The following is an 11483-nucleotide window of genomic DNA, read 5'->3' as shown; positions in this document are numbered from 1 at the left end:
GATCGCCGTAGCCCCAGCAGGTCGAGGCTGCGGTGGCTGAGAACATGCCACTGCACTCCAGTCTGGGCGACAGAGTGAGACTCCAACTAAAAAAAAAAAAAAAAAGAAAAAAGAAATACAAACCTGAAGTCGTTTGCTTGCTTAAAAAAAAAAAAACTCCAAATGATTTAGTCATCATAAATGCATTTTGAATTATTTACTCAATATGTGTGGCGTACTTGCTCTATGTAGGCATTGCGTGTTAGGGTATGAGATTACACAGGTACATTCATGTACAGATCCTTAAGAGATGGCTTCCTATCATCTGCTGGGTAAAGTCCAAGCGACTGAGGATAGAGAGGAGGTGTAGAAAAATAGAAAAAGAGCTTAGTTTTAGGACATGAGGTGTGAGTTTGTCAGTGGGACATCCGGGTAGATTGGGCAGAAAGGACAAGAAGCAGCATGCTAGATAAGGCCGAATTTTCTATACCAAGAAAAGGAGAAAAGGAGGGATACGTGTGTTTCTTGTTTCATTAAAGAGAACTTTCAGCTTCTCGATCCCAAACCAGGAACCCATACTTTCTTCCTGATGCTTTCTTCCTCAGGCTGTCTATTCAAGCCCTTATCCAAGGAGTTAAGCCCTAATGGTGTAAATTATCCATTGTGTGTAATGGATTAACTTCTCACCATTGCATCCAGAAATGGTACTAGCTATATACCTCTGTTGGGAGAATTTTTTAAAAATCATTCAAAAATTTTTTTTGTTAGGATTTAATTTTCTCAGGGGACTCTTGTTGAGAAAGATTGCCCAAACATCATGTCTTTCTGACTTGTGTTTTAATTGAACTCAACATTATGATCCTTACAATTTTTTTCTTTTTAAAAATAACAATCCCTCAGCACTAGCATTTCTTGTGGCCACATTATGTTATCATTTTTTAAGCATTGCAGGATTGTTTTCAAAAAGGTCATAGTAATTCACCCACACATAAGACATATAAAAGGAGACCCATGTTCTCACCTTCTCACCAGCTCTGAATTTTATTGTGTTTGCCAAAGTGATAATATCTCCTTGTTGCTTTAATTTGTATTTATTAACCAATAGGGAGGTTGAGAAAAATTTTCATTTGTTTGCTGGCCACCTGCATTCCTTGTCTGTTCATATCTTTTGTCCATTTTTTATTTATCTTTTTCTTACCAATATGTAGAAACACTTTATAACTTCACGCTCACCACAGCTTTGACCTCCTGGACGCAGGTGAAACTTTTGCCTCAATCTCCCAAGTAGCTGGGACTACAGGCATGTGCCACCACATGCAGCTAATTTTTTTATTTTTGGTAGAGATGAGTTCTTGTTATGTTGCTCAGCCTTGGCATTTCTTTTGGTATAAAAGTTTAATCCCTAATACTAGCCAAATTAATCCTTTTAGCATGATAATTATCCTTACAGGATTTACTGAGTGGACTGAATTTTCTCTACTAATTTGTAATTATTATACACCAACAATCTCTCTCATATACAATTGATCTGAGTCTATTTCTGGACATTCTTCTATTCCACTTATTTCTAAATGTTCATCAAATAGAGAATGATTGAATAATTTATAGTATGTATATGATGGACAGTTAGGTTTGGGGAACTTTATTCATAATTAGGAAAGTCCCAAGCTTTCTTTTAGTATAATTGTCGTTATATTTTTACTTTAAAATATTTGACCCCATGTCTTTAATTTTGGTCAGGAGTAAGGTAGGAATCCAACTAGTTATTTTTTAGCCATCCAGTTTGCCATATGTCATGGTTGTGATACAATTTGCCATATAACATATTCAATATAGGCTGGATTTGATGGCTCACACCTGTAATCCTTGTACTTTGAGAGGCAAAGATGGGAGTATTGCTTGAGCCCAGGAGTTCGAGACCGGCCTAAGCAACATAATGAGACCTTGTCTCTACAAAAAAAAAAAAAAAAAAAAATAAAAAAATTAGCCAGGCATGGTGGCGCCTTCTGTAATCCCAGCTTTTTGAAAGGCTGAGGTGGAAGGATTGCCTGAGCCCAAGAGGTCGAGGCTGTGGTGAGCCATGATCATATTAAGAGCGTTCTAGCCTGGGTGATAGAGTGAGACCCTGACTCAAAAAATAAAATTCAATTTAATGTAATAAAACATGCTTAAGTGCTACTCTACATGAAGATTATACAAATATTTTCTGAAAATTTCTCCTAACTTTTCTACTGGTTTATTTTTAAGATTTAAAAAAAATCTTTAAAGCATCATGGTATTTTTATATATAGTATGAGGTAGGACTCATACTTTGCTTTTTTCCAGATGGGTAGCCATTTAAGCCAGCACCATTTATTGATTAAATCATCTATTTTCCAAAAAACTAAAATGTCATCTTTTGTCACTTTATGTTCCAATATATTTTAATCTGTTTCTGAACTCTCCCTTCTGTTCCCAAATGGGTTCCTGCTTTGCCTGCATGTTTTTAAATGGTCCTTTTTGTCATTTGGGGGATCAACTCTAAGCCATCTCCACAGGGAAGCTTTTGCTGGCCACCCTATTTTCAGCTACTTTCTATCTTTCAACATGTGCTACTCTCTTTGTAGTTCATTTCATTGTCTGAAGTGTCTTGTTTGTCTACACTTTTATTTGTTTTTGTCTGCTTCCCCTGATTAGAGTGTAAGTTCCACAAAAGCAAGAACTTTTTCTTTTTTCCTGATTGTGGTGTCCCTCTAGGATGATGCCTGGCAAATGGCAGGTGTTAATATACATTTCCTTAATGTTGAGTGGATTGTTGCTCTATGAATTCATTTTCTGTTCCTATGATAATATTATACTACTTTATTTTTTATTACGGTAACTATATAATAAAGTAACAATTGGATTATAGCTATACTATAGCTCTATAGCATAGTTATAATTATAATATTGCTTCACTTAAAAATGGAAACAATTGTAAACTTCCAGAAAAGTTACAAATACAGATTTTTTTAAAGACTTGAACCATTTGAGAGTAAGTTTCTGACATAACACTTCATTGCCCCCAGATACTTCAGAGCATATTTCTGACAAACCAGGACATTCTCCTTTATAACAACAACACATCATCAGAATCAGGAAATTAATATTGACACATTATTACCATCTAATCCTCAGATTCTATTCAAGTCACAACAATTGTTCAAATAATGTGCTTTATAGCAAAAAGTTATAGGTCAGAATCATGTCTAAAATTTAGTTATCACTCCTTCATTGTGGACTAGTTCCTCAGTCTTTCCTTGACATTCACGATCTTGAAACTTTTGAAAACTACTGGCCAGTTACTTTGTAGAACGTCTCTCTGTTTGGATCTGCTTGAAGTTTTCTCATGGTTGGATTCAGGTTCTGCATCTCCAGAAGGAGTGATGCTGTGTTTCCATAGAATCTCATTACATGGTGCATGATTTCAATCTGTGTTGCTACTGATGATGTTTACTTTAATCATTTGATTAAGGTGGTCTCTGCCAGAATTTCTGGTTAAATGTACTCTTTTGTACTTTGTAATAAATATGCATTTTATGGGTAGGTACTTTAAAATATGTAAATAATAGGTTCCCCTTGAACTTCTAATTTATTCAGTTATTTTTTTTATTCAACGGGTTATACTTTGTTGCTATCTTTATTTTGCTGCTCAAATTTTCTTTGATTTGGTCAGTAGGAACCCATTAAAGCTGAATTTTGTGTCCTTTTGACATGTCCCCGTCATTCTTTGAGCACTCCCTTGTTTTCTAGTAATAGATGTTCTAGGCTCTATCTTGTAGTTTCTCTATCCCAGCCTTGAAGTCAGTCAGTTCTCCAAAGAGCCCTGGTTTTGTTTAGTAAACAGTGGTATTTTAGAAACCAAACAGTGGTATAAGTTGCACTCAGAGAGACCTGTAGTAAAATTTAATATCTGTAAGGCAAGTTCCACTTACTATTCTTACTTAGAAGAACATTTTTTTGATTATTTTCACTTTGGGGGGTATAATTTAAGATCATTTCCAGAGGCAAAAATCCACTGGAATTCTAGTTGAAATTGCTTTGGAAAGAACTGAAATTGTCATATCAGGAATGGAATCTTCTTAGATAGAAACTTGGGAACTTTCTCTACTTGTTTAGGCTTTGTCTTATATTTTCTATGAGATTTTATGGTTTCTTATTATATGCATTTTTAACTTTTCTTGTTAAAATATTCCTAGGTATTTTATGACTATAAGTGGGAATTCTCTCCTATTTTTATTTCTAATACATTATTGCCATAAGGAGAAAAGTTAATGATTTTTGTGTGAATGCCTCCCTCTTCTTTACCGAGAATCTCCTGGTCATCTTGACTGTTTTTTTTGAGTTGGAGTCTCACTCTATCACCGCTCCCGGCCACCACAGCCTCCACCTGCTGGACTCTGGCGATTCTTCCGCCTCAGCCTTCCACGTAGCCGGAATTACAGGCATGCACTACCACACCCGGCTGATTTTTTGATTTATTGTAGAGATGAGGTCTTGCTGCCCAGGCGGGTCTCGAACCCGCGGGCTCAGGCAATCCACTCACCTCAGCCTCCCAAAGGCGGGGGATTACAGGCTGAGCCACCGAGCCCGGCATCTTGACTGTTTAATACTGATGTTTGCCAGGACTGGGTTCTTGTGCTTCTCTTTTAAATCTATACTTATTCCCTGTACTATCCATCATCCTCCTGGCCTTAATATCATATAAATGGATTGATGACTGTCAAATTGATATCTCCAGCTTCACCCTGTCCCTGAACTCCAGACACCATATCAAACTGTCTACTCGCTATCCCCATATGGGTGTCTCACAGACATTTCAAACTCAGGATGCCCAAACCGGACTCCTGTATATGTTTCTTCAAACATGCTCCATCTGCTGTCTTCCTCATATCAGTAGATGACAATTTTGTTTTTCCAGTTGCCCAAACCAGAAGCCTTAGAAGCAGTCTTAAGTTCTTCCTTTTTAATTCTGCATCCAATCTAATGGACTCCTAGCAGCTCTACCTTAAAATATATCTCACTACTTTCTCTGTTATTACCTTTTCTTCCAGGTCTTTTTTTTTTCTGAGTTGGAATCTCACTCTGTTGCCCAGACTGGAGTGCAGTGGCCACTGCAGCCTCGACCGCTGGGCTCCGGGTATCTCATGCTCAGCGTTCCAAGTAGCCAGAACTACAGGCGTGCACTACCACACCCAGCTAATTTTTGATTTATTGTAGAAATGAGGTCTCTCCAAGTTGCCCAGACGGGTCTCGAACCCGTGGGCTCAGGCAATCCACTCACCTCAGCCTCCCAAAGTGCAGGATTACAGGCTGAGCCATCGAACCCAGCTCTCCTTTTCAAACATTACACGTATTTTATATTTCTCTTGTCTTCTTGCATTAGCCCAAAGCCTTCCAAATAGGCTGAGTGATAGTGGTAATAGCAGTCAACTTTTTATTTGTTTGTTTGTGTTGATTATAATGGAAATGTCTTCAGTATTTATCTGTTTAATAGGATAGATGCTTTTGTGATTTGGCCTTAATATTATATGAATGTTTTGATGACTGTCAAGTTGATATCTCCAGCCTCACCCAGTCCCTGAACTCCAAACACCCATATCAAACTGTTTACTATCTCCATTTGGATGTCTCATAGACGTCTCAAACTCAATTTATCAAATTTTAGCAGTTAATTTCTTACAGTTTTAAAAAATGTGAATGGTTGCTGAATTAACAGATACCTTTCAGCATTCTAAGAATATTTGTACGTGTGGGTGGGGTGGACAGTTGTTTTCCTCTTTACTTACTGTCATGCAGACTTCATGCCTGTATCATCTCATGTGTGGCACATGTCATTCTTTCTACTTCATTTTCCTCAAAGTATCATTAAAAAAGTTTGTGTCTAGCTTACTCCGGATAAGGGTTGGCTTAGCAAAAGGGGTTACAGCACAGAACAGTGCTTATAATAACTGATAGCTATAACTGATCTAGATAGCCATTCACCATTGCTTGCTAGAAATCACCTTGAATTTCTTGCTAGAAATAGTTTCCAGCTCCCTGTCATGTTTTCTGGCATCGTTTCTGCTCACACTCTCCTCCAGACCCCCTAATCTTCAGCTTCCATCATGTATATTCCTACTGCCTATACACAGTATAGCTGCCTGCTTTCTGTGGAACCCATTGCCTGCTTTCTATAGGACCTGCTGCCTGCTTATGATGTGACCTGCTGCCTGCTTTCTATGGGACCTACTGCCTGCTTTCTATAGGACATGCTACCTGCTTTCTACAGGATCCCCTGCCTCCTTTCTAGGGGACACGCCACCTGCTTTCTATAGGACATGCTGCCTATGTGACCCACTGCCTGCTTTCTATAGGACATCCTGCCTACTATGATATGACCCACTGTCTGCTTTCTATGGGACCCGTCACCTGCTTTCTGTAGGATATGCTGCCTGCTTACGATGGACCCACTGCCTGCTTTCTATGGGACTTGCTGTCTACTTTCTGTAGGATTTGCTGCCTGCTTATGATCCAACCCGCTGTCTTTTCTATGGGACCCACTGTCTGCTTTCTATAGGCCATGCTGCTTGCTTACGATGCGACCCACTGCCTGGGGCCTGCCTGCTCTCTATACAAGTTGTTTGCATCAAATGGGACCCACTATATTTCTGTGAGACTCAGGGAAAATAAAATAAAATAAAAGTGTAATTGTTGTAGTTTATCCAGCGTCTAGATTTTTTTTTCTAAGTACCTACTGCTGGGTGTGGTGGCTCATACCTGTAATCCCAGCACTTTGGGAGGTGGAGGCAAGAGAATTGCCTGAGCCCAGGGGTTTGAGACTAGCCTGGGCAACATGGCAAGATCTTGTCTCTACAGTAAATCAAAAAATTAGCAGGGCATGGTGGGGCACGCATATGCCTGTAGTTCTAGCTACTTGAAAGGCTGAAGTGGAAGGATCACCTGAGCCTAGGAGGTTGAGGCTGTGGTGACTGTGAGCATGCCACTGCATTCCAGCCTGGGCTACAGAGTAAGACTCCAACTCAAAAAAAAAAGTACTTTATCCTGCTGTCAGTAATCAATGTCTCTGTGTTTTTAATCTGTTATGCTTTTAGAATGCTGCTTTATTGAGTTTATTGGGTTATTGAGTTATTGGATTACATTCAGTAAAATGCACAAATCTTTATTTTTTTTTACATGGATGTAAACTCATGGGACCATTACCCAGAAAAAGATTAGAACATTTCCATGACCCCAGAAAGTTTTCTCATGCCTCTTTCTGGCTGATACTAACCCCTTTCCAGAGGTAATAACTATATTGACTTCTCTTACCCTAGATTTGTTTTGCCTGTTATTAAACTTCACATAAATGTAATTATACAGAATACATTTTGTTTCTAGTTTATTTTGCTCAATAAAACAGTTTTGAGATCTATCATATTGTTGCATATGTTAGTGGTTCATACCTTAATATTATTAAGTAGGTATATTTCATTGTATAACCACCAAAAAATTTCTTTTTTATCCATTCTTCTGTAGATAGATATTTGGGTTATTCCAAGTTTCATCTATTATAAATGCAGCTCCTATGAATACTATAACACAAAGCATTCTGTGGATATCTGTACTAGTTTCTTTTAGGCATATACCTAAGAATGAAATTGCTTAGTAGATGTATGCATTTAAAAAAAAAAATTAAAAATATGTAGATTCAGGGGATGGATATATGTTTACCTTTAAGATAAATTGTCAAACCAGCTTCCAAAATGGGTTTAATGTTATATAGTCCTATTCACAATGTGTGAAAGTTTATTCTTATCTCTTCGCTTACTTTATATGGCCAATTTTTATAATTTTGGTCATTCTGACGAGTGTGTAATGGTAAAACTCCAACTCAAAAAAGAAGAGAGAAAGAAAAACATGGGGATATTAGAGCTTACCTAGTAATGTTATCATGAGGCTCAAAATAGTTAATTTAAGTAACATGCCTGGCAAATAAGTATATAAAAAAATCTACAATTCACAAAGAAAGATCAACATTCAAAAATTTATAATACAAATATAAAATTCACTAAGAAAAATCAACAATCAAAATAAAAAACTTATAGGAAAACATCACTATTAAATATTGCAAAAATGATGAATATTACTTATATAATTCTTACATATCAGATTGAAAAAGATGAAAAAGTTGGTTAAAACATTGCATTTGTGAGAGTGAGGGAAACTAGACACTTTAATAAATTACTAGTGGGACTGTAATTGGTAGAGTAATTTGGTAATAACTAAAAAAGTAAAAATGCACATATCCTTTTTTCCTGCAATTCTACTTCTTAAACTTTGTTCTACAAATTGTAAAGTGATCTATGTACCAGAATATTTAATAAGGCATTTTTGGTAATGGCAAAAAAAGAAAGTGATAAAAGAAAGTGATAAAAAAGAAAGTGATAAAAAGAATATAAATAGCTCTATCCTAATATAGAACAATGTCAAGGATAAATTGCTAAGTGGAAAAAAAAATGCACACTGTGAGTATATCATTTGTGTAAATCAAAGGAATTATACAAACTTTTATTAGTATAGAAAATACTTTATAAGTAAATATATTCTTGTGTAAAGATACACAAGAAACTGATAATTTTTCATATATTTAAAATGATTTACCATGTGCATGTATTTTCTAATAAAAAGTGATACAACTGATAAAAATATAACTGATAAAAATGCAATGAGACAAAAATCTATCTGTAAAAAGTAATTTCACTTTATAGAGACTTGGTTTGTCATTGGAAAACAATTTGACTTACTGGCTTCAGGTGTTTTTGCAAAATTGAGCAAACTGTATCCCTGGATTTTAATTCAAACACAATCTGTTAATTCAATTAAGTTAATCAACAGACCTGAATTGTTTCAGCTAAGGGCTACTCATTTTCCAGCTTTCTCATCGTTAAAATGACAACTGAGTGTGCTCACCTGCTTCACAGAGTTGCCAGAGGAATATCTGAAGAGGGTGTCAACAGCAATTCATAAAGGTGATGGAACTGCAGAAGCGGGGGCTGCCACAATTCGAGGCCACTGGACCAAAGTTCGCCAAGTGTCCTCCCTCCAATTCATCACTCCCGAAGTGTAAGAAAACCTAAATTACCCTAGTGGTTTGGGTTTGTGGATCCAACCAACCTGCCTTTCTTTCTTTCCTTTTTTTTTTTTTTTTTCAGTATCATCACAAATTGGAATACATTAATTTTCTTCTGTGAGCATTCCTCATGGAATACATATTTGTTTTTATTTTATTTTAAAGATGTGGGGTGCAATTCAGGGTTAGGTATACAAATGTTCATTATGCAGGTACCCTTGTGGATGAGGTGTACCCCTCCCTTCCCTGGCAGTTTCCCTCAACTGCCAATCCCACCCTCCCTCCCATGGCAGTTTCCCACTACTGTCAATCCCTTTCTTATACTATTATGATAATTGTTCAAGGTCTGTTTATGAGTGAGAACATATGGTATTTTGTTCTCTGTTTCTGTGATAGATTTCTGAGTATGATGGACTCTAAATCCCTCCAAGTTGCTGCGAAGTCCATATGTTTGTCCTTGTTTATGGCTGCATAATATTCCATTGTGTATATGTATCACATTTTTTTAATCCAGTCCAGCTTCGATGGGCGGTATGGTTGGTTCCATGTTTTTCCTATTGTGAATAGAGCTGCAACAAACATGTGTGTATGGGTATCTTTTTGGTCGAATGACTTGAGTTCCTCCAGGTATATTCCCAATAGGGGGATAGCTGGGTCATATGGAAGGTCAATTTCTAGTTTTCAGAAATCACCACACTGTCTTTCAAAGAGGTTGCACTAGTTTCATTCTCACCAGTAGTATTCCTTTTTCTCCACATCCTCAGCAGCATCTGCTATCATCTGTTGTTTTTATTAATGACGGCCATTCTTACTGGAGTTAGGTGGTATCTCACTGTGGTTTTATTTACATTTCTCTGATGATGAGTGAGGCTGATCACTTTTTCATGTGACTGTTGGTTGCCCGTATATCTTCTTTTGAGAAATGTCTATTCATGTCTTTTGCCTGCTTTTTTTTTTTTTTCTTTTGCTGCAAAAAGCTTTATTTTCATTTGGTCCAGGGCTTGGGAGAGGGCTCCAGGGTGGTTAAAAAGCTGCCTAGTGGCTGGAGGGGAAGGCTCAGGCATAAGAATCCCTTTCAAAGAGATACTTGCCCAGCCCCGGCTCGCCTGGCCAGGCTCGTTTCTCCAGTCCAGGCTTACTTCTCCAGGAAGTCACAGAGATCAGGTCCGTGTGGGCAGATCCCAGGGCATGAAGGTCCAAAAGAGCTTCATTCAGGTTCTTCTCCAAGATCATGGCGGCTTCCATGGTGTCCAGGGTTTTACCCCACTCATCTTGAGAGGGCTTCTGGATATCCTGGAAAAGCGTGCAACCGCCACACTGGCTTTGCATCTTCAAGAGACACTGGGCACCCATGTGCTTCTCCTCACCTGTTAGTGGAAGAAGTGGCCCATGCATTCCAGAGCCACATCATTGCATGATCAAAATAGAAGCCCAGAGAGAGGTAGGTGTAGGAGGCCTGCAGATGCAAATTGATCATGCAGTTGGTGGCTGTCTCCACCTTGATGGAATAATTCTGGTGAACCTGGGAGCTCATGGCTGATTGGCAACAAAGAACTGATTGCAAAACGGTGTTCACTGGTCCCAGAAACAGGAGGTGGCTGAGAAGATGGTCTTGGAGGTTGCAAGTGGAGAGGAGATAGGAGGGCAGTGGGAGGCTGGAAGTGGAGGAATCCCCAGGGTCTGTTCATCCAAACACTTTTGAAGCAAGAAACAGAGCCACAGAACCACCGAACGTGTTGCCCTTTTGCCCACTTTTTAATGGGGTTATTTGTTTTTTGCCTTTTGGCGCTTTTGAGTTCCTTGTAGATTCTGGATGTTAGGCCTTTGTCAGATACACAGTTGGCAAATATATTTTCCCATTCTGTCGGCTGTCTCCCTGCTCTCTTGATAGTTTCTTTTGCTTTGCAGAAGAAGCTCATTGGTTTGATGAGGTCCCACTTGTCTATCTTGTCTCTTATGGCATGGGCACTTGGGGTTTTGATCAGGAATTGGTTGCCAGTTTCAGCTTCCATAAGAGTGTTTCCTGCATTTTCTAAGAGTCCTATAGTTTGAGGTTTTACATTTAGGTCTTTGATCCATTTAGAGTTAATTTTTTGTGTGGTGATAGGTAAGGGGTCCTGTTTCAATCTTCTGCATGTGATCAGTCAGTTTTCCCAGCACCATTTACTGAATAGGTTTTCCTCTCTCCAGTGGTTGTTGTTAGAGGCTTTCTAAACGATGAGTTGGTTGAGAAATTGAGGCTTTGCTTCTGGAATCTCTATCCTGTTCCATTGGTCTGTATGCCTATTCTTGTATCAATAGTAGGCTGTTTTGATTTTTTTTTTTTTTTTTTGAGTTGGAGTCCCACTCTGTTGCCCAGACTGGAGTGCAGTGG

At 38.2% G+C, this 11483-nt stretch overlaps 1 pseudogene; it reads right to left on the bottom strand.

Moving 5' to 3' along the window:
- Positions 1-10244: 10244 nt before the first annotated feature.
- LOC103260480 lies at positions 10245-10643 on the bottom strand (annotated as a pseudogene).
- Positions 10644-11483: the final 840 nt, after the last annotated feature.

Source organism: Carlito syrichta, unplaced genomic scaffold (assembly GCF_000164805.1).
Source record: "Carlito syrichta isolate Samal-C Ts95f unplaced genomic scaffold, Tarsius_syrichta-2.0.1 Scaffold303214, whole genome shotgun sequence".
Lineage (NCBI taxonomy): Eukaryota > Metazoa > Chordata > Mammalia > Primates > Tarsiidae > Carlito > Carlito syrichta.
Note: the sequence above shows the minus strand (reverse complement) of the source record. Positions and strands in the feature narration are given on the sequence as shown.